Source organism: Tamandua tetradactyla, chromosome 2 (genome assembly GCF_023851605.1).
Source record: "Tamandua tetradactyla isolate mTamTet1 chromosome 2, mTamTet1.pri, whole genome shotgun sequence".
Classification (NCBI taxonomy): domain Eukaryota; kingdom Metazoa; phylum Chordata; class Mammalia; order Pilosa; family Myrmecophagidae; genus Tamandua; species Tamandua tetradactyla.
This window is the reverse complement of record NC_135328.1, coordinates 147957448-147967233: the sequence shown is the minus strand read 5'-3', so window position 1 is coordinate 147967233 and position 9786 is coordinate 147957448. Positions and strand designations below refer to the sequence as shown.

General features: G+C 38.7%; 1 long non-coding RNA gene across 2 annotated transcripts; it reads left to right on the top strand.

Annotated features, from left to right (window-relative positions):
* The first annotated feature begins 245 nt into the window (after positions 1-245).
* LOC143662544 (uncharacterized) lies at positions 246-9577 on the top strand. Of its 2 annotated transcripts, none has more exons than XR_013165403.1 (3): positions 246-344; positions 7172-7219; positions 9470-9577. It is a non-coding gene; the product is annotated as an uncharacterized LOC143662544 (long non-coding RNA). The 2 variants fall into 2 exon arrangements; XR_013165405.1 differs by having other exon boundaries at positions 262-452.
* Positions 9578-9786: the final 209 nt, after the last annotated feature.

The following is a 9786-nucleotide window of genomic DNA, read 5'->3' as shown; positions in this document are numbered from 1 at the left end:
AACAATTCACGGGTCATCATAAATTGCAGGAAGGTCCCTGGAAGGGCAATGCCAATATGAAACTAGTTAACATTTCCCCAACACACAGAAAGGGCCAAATAACCTTGCTCTCTTCAATATATGTATCAGCATGCTATGGCTCCTTAACGAGTTAACGGCAAATTTTAACAGCTTGAAACAATACCCATTTATTACCTCACAGTTCTGTGAGTCAGAAGACCAGGTTGACTTGATTGGTTTCAATGCTCCGGGTTTCACAAGCCCAAATCAGGAGGCTCTCGGAAGAATCTGCTTCCAAACTGATTCAGGTAGTCAGTAGGATCCCGTTCCTTGTGGCTGTGGAGGTGAGGACCCTGGATCCTCGCTGTCTATCAGCTGGGAGCCACTCTTAGCAACCAGAGGGCCCTCCCCACCCCCTGCACATAGCTCCCTACATCTCAAAACCAGCCACAGTGAGTAGAGTACTTCTGATACTTGGAATCTCTCTGACTCACCCCATCCTTTGACTTCCTCTTCTGCTCTAAAGCTTCCAGGGATTTCATTTGGGCCCACCTGGATAATCTAGGATACTCTCTCTCTCTTAAGGTCAACTCATTAGTATCCTTAATTACTTCTGCAAAGTTCCTTCACAGTAGTACCTAGATTAGTGTTTAATTGAATAACCAGGGGAAATCTAAGATGGAGGAATATCTTTAGGATTCTGCCTACCACAAAATGTCTTCAAGGAGTGACAAGGAACACTAAAACTTGGAGTGTTGAAAACCACTGAATTGCTACTGTGCTCCATCGGCAAGTAATTCAGGCCCTTCAAATTCACAATTTTCAAAGGCCACGATGAGACCAATATCATAAAATTCTTAGCTGTATCAGAGATCGGCCAGTGATGAAAAAGACCTCCCCATTTTTTTTTTTCATTTCTCAAATATCTGGTACTTTTTAAAGATTTCAAATGGGTGTGTTCAACCACAACTCATACCTATTTCTTAGTTATTAGCTTATCTCGAAATTCCCCTTCCATTAAGTTTCATGAGCTGTATATTTGAAATCTTCGTAACACAAATTCAATTATATTTTGCATTCTAGTCCTAAACAAGAATTAGAATCTCAACTCATCATTTACTCTATATGGAATCCTCAGTGTAGTCCCAAACCCACAGATTAATCAGTGAATCAGCAAATATTTATTGAAGGCTCACAGGATGACTAGAACCTTTTATAGAGATAAACAGAAACAATTCCTGCCTTTGTGGATTTTTGAAGGTAGGAAAACAACATATCATCAACATGAATACTGTGTGTTAAGTGAATATCATGATTTTAAAATGTGTTAAGAGGGTTGAGTGTTGGGATATATTACTCTAGGCTGCAAAAGAAAAATGTTTCATAGGAAGAAGTTTTTTGAGTAGGTAAGTCACCAAATGGTTCTGGGACAGGTAAATTCTATCACTTTTAATAAAAGGCTATTTTTTTTTGTACTTTGATGGTTTATTAAGAAAAGGAGAACCATGGGGAGATAGATCACCACAGCTGATGTACAACTCTATGAGAGCTGATAGGGAGAAGGAGTTCTGTTTGATGGGAAACCTTCCAGGCTATCATTAGAAGATTGTATTTGATTCAGAAGACAGTGGGACTCTCTGCCAAAGGTGAGAAAAACAGAGGGATGTAATCAAGGCAGCAGGCCTGAAATAGAGATTTATCTGCACAGTGAAAAATAATTTGAGAAGACTGAACTTTGAAAGCAAACAAAAAAGGATGATGGAATAATCTAGTTGCAATTTACCAGTCATGAAGTGATTCTCTTTTGATGGCAGCAAATGATCTCATGGTTCTAAGTTGAGACAGTGAAAGCAGATGGATTTACAGAGGCAGAGATGGAATTAGAATGCAATGATAGAAAAATATCATGATTACTCTGTGGTTTGGGGGATCTTTACTTTTTAAGATGTTACTCTTACTAACTCTGAGATAAATTCCATTTTTGTATCCAATAGGACTGTCATATAAAGGTTTTAGAGTATATTCTTTCTGCATATGATCCACATTTTCCATATATAAAACCAATATTTTCTGTGTCATAATACATTTTTCCTATATAAGCCACAGGGAATCAGACAAGTCTTCTCAAAATAAGTGGCAACAAAACAGTCTGAAGGATAGGTAGAAGCTATTGCCACTCTGAGGAATAATGTAATCAAATCTGGGTTTTAGAATAATCCTCCAGGCTGAATAGTGAAAAGAAATGAGGGAGCCCTAGATTGGTGGGCTGACATAACAAGGAAAAGAATGAAGGTGATATGAGCAGTAAAGATGGAGCAAGGGATTGAAAAAAGTTCAAGGAAAGAATGAATTAACTAGAGCTTGGTGGTTGATTGAAAATGGGGAAATAGTGAGACAGAAGGAATTATGAAGAATAAACTGCAGATTTCTGGTTTAAACTACTGACGTTGGTTTTGCTGGAGAGAAAGTTTGAGAGATAAATTAATAAGTTTGATAAATGTTGCATTTGAAATACTTGTGAGACACATAAGTGGAAGTGTCTTCATTGGTTATATGGTGAATAGTTGGATATATAGACCAGACACTTGAAATGGAATATTGAGCTCAGTGGGTGTAGCTGATTGTAATTAATACCAAGGAAGTAGTTATGACCATGCAGGGAGACTGTGGTGAACAAGAATAGATGAGAACCTAGAGCATCCCAAGGATATAGTATTTATATATGCCATCTCCACCCTGGAGAGGAGGAGCAAGAGAGAAGATGGTGGGTATCTCAGAGGGAGACTGATTGGCTTTCTCAAGACGACTTGTCTTGGAGTTCTCTGTAAATGAGTTACAGTTAGTGAGTGCATTCATTCAATACCTACTGTTGTTCCAGTTATTACATGACACCTTAAAGATAGGCTCGGAATCTGTAATGAAGATCAACCTACAGGGTGTTGTTTCCAAGGTCCATTCCGTGAAGCTGTAGGCTAATCACAGAGTCAATTCCATGTCCGAAGTTCTCTTTGGAACAGGTATTCTTAAAAGTCATTTTTGAATAATTAAGCACCTTGTCATTGTTAGGGACAGGTGTCAACTTGGCCAAGTCGTGGTACCTGTTTATCTGATTGGGCAAGCGCTGGCCTGTCTGTTGCAATGAGGACATTTCATAGGATTCGGTCATGATCACGTCAGCTACATCCACAGCTGATTCCATTTGTAATCAGCCAAAGGGGAGTGTCTTCTGCAATTAGTGATGCTAAATGCAATCATGGGAAGCCTTTTAAGGAGGACTCAGAGGAGACAGGTTCCATTCCTGCTTTGGCTGGTGAGCCTCTCCTGTGGAGTTCATCCAGGCCATCCATTGGAGTCATTGGCTTCGCAGCCTGCCCTGTGGATTTTGGACTCTGCATTCCTACGGTCACGTGAGACACTTTTATAAATTTTATATTTGCAAGTGTTCCCTGTTGATTCTGTTTCTCTAGAGAACCCTAACTAATACACACCTCTATCCCAGATGTTAATTTCCAATGTACTTCAAGTTGTATTTTGTAGCTAACATATCAGGAAATGGTACTACTTAAAATTGACTATTCTGTGGCAGGTTCCTTATGGCTAAGAGAACTATGTGGTAATACTTGCTCTTGAAATTTTCTAGGCTCTTTTGGCTCTTTCATCTTCTGTGGCTTTCAGGTCTAGAGACTCAGCCAAGTATTTAATCAACAATTTTCCTTTTGAGTACATTTGAACCCCTATAGTCTACCTAAGAACAATTTGACTGAAAAAATATGAGTTAATCTCTTCACAATTAAATGGCAATTTTATTGCTTACATGTTTAACATGAAAAGTATGTGGATATTGGTTGCCTCAAGTAACGCCTCAGATATTCACAGTCTTTACAAAACATGTACATGTAGGAAACCTCTTTTATTCAACACAGTAACCCATTAATGCTACCTCATTTTACAGATGAGAAAGCAAGACTTTACAGAAGTGATTCTCAATGTCACCGAGCTAGCAATTGGCCAATGAGAGTGTACTAGATACTTAATTGTTGGATTAGTTCTTTTTCTTTAACTACGCCAGTATTCTAGGCACCCAAAACATGGTGTCCAACAAATTCATTCTCCACCAAAGCAACCATGTTATTCCAGATTTCTGCTATAGATTTTTTCCTTCTTTTATGTCTTTGATCCTTCTTTTATGTCTTTGATCCTTCTTTTTGGTCTTTTTCTTGGTCTTTTATGTAGCTTTATTTTCACTTTAAATCATCTTCTGAAAAAGGTAGAGTATCATAAATAGGCTAATAAGTGGACAGACACACAAATAACAAATCTGAGGCTTGCTGAGTACTCTGGCAAAAATAAAATTGAAATCATATATATAAAAAAGAAAGGAAGCAAAAAACATATACAGATATTAATGAGATTTCTGCACATCCTCGATAAGGCATTTATTCGTTCAAAACTAAGGCTAATCAAGAAAAGGGTCCCTATTGCTCCTGAGTATGGCTCCAAACCCGGGGATCTATCTTTTCCTCTCTATATTCTGAAACACTTGGTGATACAATTTAGGGGATCAAGTAAATCAGTAATTTCAAAAGAGAAGGAAGAAGCTATGTAAGCAGAGCCAAGGTAGGAAATTCACCCAAAACAAACACCATCATTCATCCTCTGTCCGTCAATTTATTCTCTTTCCCAAATCACTTTTCTTGCATGTACTATACCATATGTCTTGATCTTTTTTGTTTCACTTTTTCACACCATTTAAAATTTTACGAGGTACAGATTATCAGTATTGATTAAGGTCTCTTTTTAATAAATGTAAGTGTTTCTGGGATTCATTCTTCCCAAATATTTATTGAATATTTGTTGAAACCTACTATATGCCAGATACTGTGCTGGCAACTGGCAGTACAGCAACAGACAAAGCAAACGTATTTGGGGATGATAATATGTGATCAGCAATTCACAAATTCGGAAGAATTATTTAAATTGATTCGCTCTTTATTTTTTTAACTAGCACGTGTGAAGTTATTCTCACTGAGGGAAGAGTTTATTGCTTGGATGAGGAGGTGGTTTGGGAATGTCATTTTCCAGGTCTCATCGTCCTTCTCTGATGAAGAGTCGGCCAGTTATCAACTTATTGCCTCTTAGCTCGAAATTCACCCTTCAGTACCCACGATGTGATAATGGACTGGACTCTGTATCTCCTTTACAGTGAATGAGATGTGACACTTTGTCAGTAGAGAGCACTGAGAGATATTTCAGAGGAAGGGCCCCTACCCTTATCCCTGTGCTGATGTTTTCATTTTTCTTGTGCCTACAGTTTTGTGTGGATATGGGGACATCTGGTGGGGCTCTGCCCTAGAGTACAGAGTTCCTTGGTGGCTTCACAACCCTGTCCTGGGCCTAGTGTCCACATTCCTGTAGCTCTCCCAAAGCAGACATAATCCAAGCCCCCTGCCCACAGCAGCACCCTAACTCCATCTGTGCATGTGCCCACCATCCCCAGCTCACCTACATCCAGAGGGTTGTACCATTCTCATTTTACCTGTATACTAGAAGGTTGCTACCTCCTTGTCCAATTACTATGGACCAGTTCTTGCTAGAAAAATCCAGCATACTTCTCCGTCATCAAGAGGGCTGCAGCTATGCCTTCTCTAATGAAGTCTGAACCCCAGCCATGAGGAGGGGGCTCGTTTCCTGTCTGTTCTTTCTTGAATAGTCTACTCCCATAGGATACCTTTAGAGTTCTTTTTATATCTTTATAATTATTTTCCTTTCATAGTTTAATAATTCTTATTATTAAATTTCACTATTTTAATTATCATGTAGTTTCTATCTCCTGATTGGACCCAGACTGATTCAACGAGCTTTTGATACAAAGTAGCCAATGGTGAAAGACAATATGGAAAATTTGTCAACAAGAAACTTCATTGATCGCTGCAGTTTACATAGCACAAGGTACACATCCAAGAAATAACAAGGAAACTCAATTCTCCTTTTCCTCCTTCCCATCTATATTTTCCTCTCCCAACTGCCCCCTGATTTTAGGACCCGAAACTATAAGTTAAGATGGAGCTTGTCTTGGAATCCAACCCTATTTCTGTATCATGTTTCCTTGCAAAGACCGGTTTCAAGTTTCAAACACCCAACTTTATAAAAATAAACTTTCAGGACAAAACCACATTAGAAATTTGTATCCGCTGTTACCACATTTTGAAAATGGGCTGTAAGTATTAAATTCTAAATGACCAAGGGAAAAGAAAATTGATAGCACGGCATGAAATAGCAGAGGAAGGCTTCATCTTTGCAACATGTCTGTATTGGCAGGGTTCTCTAGAGAAACAGAACCAACAGGAAATATCTGCAAATATGATTTATAAAAGTGTCTCACAAAACCGTGGGAATGCAAGAGTCCCAAATCTGTAAGGTAGGCTGCAAGGCTGGTAACTCCAGTGAAGGGTCTCGATGAACTCCACAGGAGGAGCTCACTCACTGAAGAAGCAGTGAAAATTCTCTCTTCTCCCTTAAAAGTCTTCAACTGATTGGTTGAAACCTAAATGATTAGATTCTCTCATTTGTGGGAGACACAACCTTAGTTGATTGTAGATGCAATTGGCCACAGCAGCAATCAACTAACTGATGATTTAGTACACCAGCCTTCTGGTTTATCTACCAGCCATGAAATGTCCTTGCAATAATGGTTAGGCCAGTGCTTGCCTGACCAGACAACAGGGCACCATCACCTGGCCAAGTTGACACCAGAACCTAACCATCACAATATCAAGAACCAATTTAACCCTAGTTTCACTACTGACCAAGTGGTAAGCTTGAGCACATTAACCACTGGACTCTGTTTCCACAGCTGTAAAACAGGGAGACTAATATCCACCCCAAAGATTTGTGTTGGGAAATTAATTACATGTCACGTATGTGAAGTATGACACATACTGTAGATACTACTCAATAAACATTATTTGCCCTCTCCCTTTATCTTTTTTTCTTAAATGAAATTTGTCGTTTTCAACCTGGAAGAGTATGCTTCTTTCCCTGGGATCTATGAAAATGTAGGGGATGCCTGAGGCACTAATCCCACCGTTGCATGTTTGTACTGTGAGATTCACTCCTTAGGAGAAGCCAGTTGAGAAAATTTCACTTATTTTAATGACCTCTTCATTCACAGCCTGAGCCAGCTGAAGAAGCCAATATCGATTACCTGAGCATCTAAAAGGTCTGTATCAAAGAAGTCAAGGGATTTAGGTTTGAACTCATTTCATCACCCTAATCACATCATTACAAATGTTTTCTTTAACTATTTTCAGTTCAATAAAACAAGTTGCATAAGGGATTATGTGACATCTATAAGTGATAAAAAAAATTCCAGTCTTTTCTATAGGTGATTCGTTTAAAGTAGAATTCATTCTTCTTTTAGGGTGGAGAGGAAAGTTGGGAGGAGTTACAATGGATTGGCAAGGAAAATTTGTTAGAAATGTTAGTCAAGAAATGCTCAGAAACCTGAGGCCAATTAAGATGGAACAAAGATAGACATAACCAAGTTAAGCTAGAGAATCCTTAACTAAGCTATGGAAAGCCAAGGATTTTAAAGTTCAAAGTATAACAAGACTTCTGTCAAATTCCTTTTAGAGAAGGGGCAGGAGAACTTTCTAGTAGCTGTAGGGAGGGACAGACATGAATAAAATTCTAGATGAAACTTTAACATAACTGAAGCAAAGAAAGATTGACAGGGTTTTGTGTGATACTTTTGTGTTTTTATATTGGGCTATCTTTTGTGATGATGGAAGTTGCATTGAGTATTGCTCCTTAAAAAGTGCATAAATATATCATTTATTCACAATTATGTTTAAGTTTGAGAAGTTACAAACGATTACATTTCGGAATGATAATAGTCCCTAATTGATTTGAACTATCTCACAAAATCTGCATCCTCAGAATCTCAAGTGCCAAGACAACTCTGATGTGGCTAAAGCTACTCCTATGTTAAAATTTGACTTGGCAGGGCTTGGTAGCATGCTTATGTTTTTTTGTTTGTTTACAAAAAGCATTAGCAATAACAGTAATGAGAATAAAATAACCTCTGCAAACATTATTTGGTCATCAACTTTTACAGCTGCTGCTGTCTCCATGTCCTTATGTCCATCCCTCTTCATCCACACAACCTTTGACTTATTTCAGATCCTCAACCTCTATGGCCTGGACTGTTGCAAAATCCTGCTGTGGAATTTTTCTGCCTCCATAGCCAGAGCTGTCTAAAGAGTAATCTATTTTCTTTAAAATGCATCCTCAGCTTATATCCCATCAATAGCTACACATTGCCTGAAGAATTAAACCCAAGCTCTTTAATGTGTGGTGGGGCCCTTCACCATAGCTCTGTTTGCCTGCTACTCTTCCAGAAACACCTATGTCTCACACTGAATTATACCCGGTGCTGGTTTAAAGCTGTTATGTACCCCAGAAAAGATCATGGTCTTTTAATCCATTCCTGTGGGGGCAGTCTTATTGATGGTAGGACATTTTGATAAGGTTGTTTCAACTGAGATGTGAACCAACCCATTCAAAGTGGGTCTTAATCCTTTACTGGAGTCCTTTATGAGAATGAAAGCATGAAAAGCCCAGAGAGCTCGAAGAGAAACACTTAGAGAGAGCATAGAGAGAGAAAAGTCTTGGGAGAAGCAAGCAAGGACTCACAGAAATGCCAGAACCTGAAAGCAACAAAACCCAGAAGAGAAGGATCAGCAGAGGTTGGCCATGTGCCTTCCCATGTGGCAGAGGAACCCTAGATGCCATCAGCCTCTCTTCAGAGAAGGTATCATCCTATTGATGCATTAATGGGACATTTTCATGGCCTTAGAACTGTAAATTTGTAAACTAATAAATCCCCATTGTAAAAGCCATTTCTGGCATATTGCATTTTGGCAGCTATAGCAAATAGAAGCATGCCCACATGCTTCTCTACCTCAATCAGCTTTTCATAGTGTCAATTACAGCTATAACCGGTGCTCTCCCTAGGAGAAGTTCTAAGACATGACAACTTTTAATTGCCAAGTGATGTTTTAGCACCCCATATATATTGGCACCCTTGAAAGCTGCCCATCTGTTCAATACCCTTTGCTACAATGACGAATTCCTGCTCATTCCTCAAGATTCAATTAGCATGTCACTTCTGTGAAGACTTCCCTATCTAACCCCCAACTTACCAGTATAACTAATCAGTTTAATAGACAATTTAAAATTATGTGTTATATGTCAGTGCTTTTCAATTTTGATCCTAAGAGCTTTACAAGAATTATCTCACTTTTTCCTTACAATAACAATTCTTGAAGTTTTTATGGACAGGAAAACTGTCGGCGAGCTAGTAAGTGGTAGAGCTAGAATACAAGGCGTGGCAAACCGGCTCCCTAGTCTTACTTTTAGCCCGTTTCCTAATCTATATGCTTAGGTAATTTCTCTGCTTTTCTGCCAGAGCCTCTTGGGATTGCTTGTGGTACAGCAGGCATCTAATCATCTACAGGCATGCCTTGGAGATAATGCAAGTTTGATTCCAGACCACCGCAATAAAGTTAATATCTCAATCAGGCAAGCTATACAAATTTTCTTGTTTCCCACTGCATATAAAAGTTATGTTTACACTATTCTGTAGTCTATTAAGACTTCAATAGCATTGTCTAAAAAACAATGTACATACCTTAATTTAGTAAAACTTTATTGCTAAAAAATGCTAACCATCATCTGAGCCTTCAGCAAGAAATCTTTTTGCTGATGGAGGGTCTTGCCTCACTG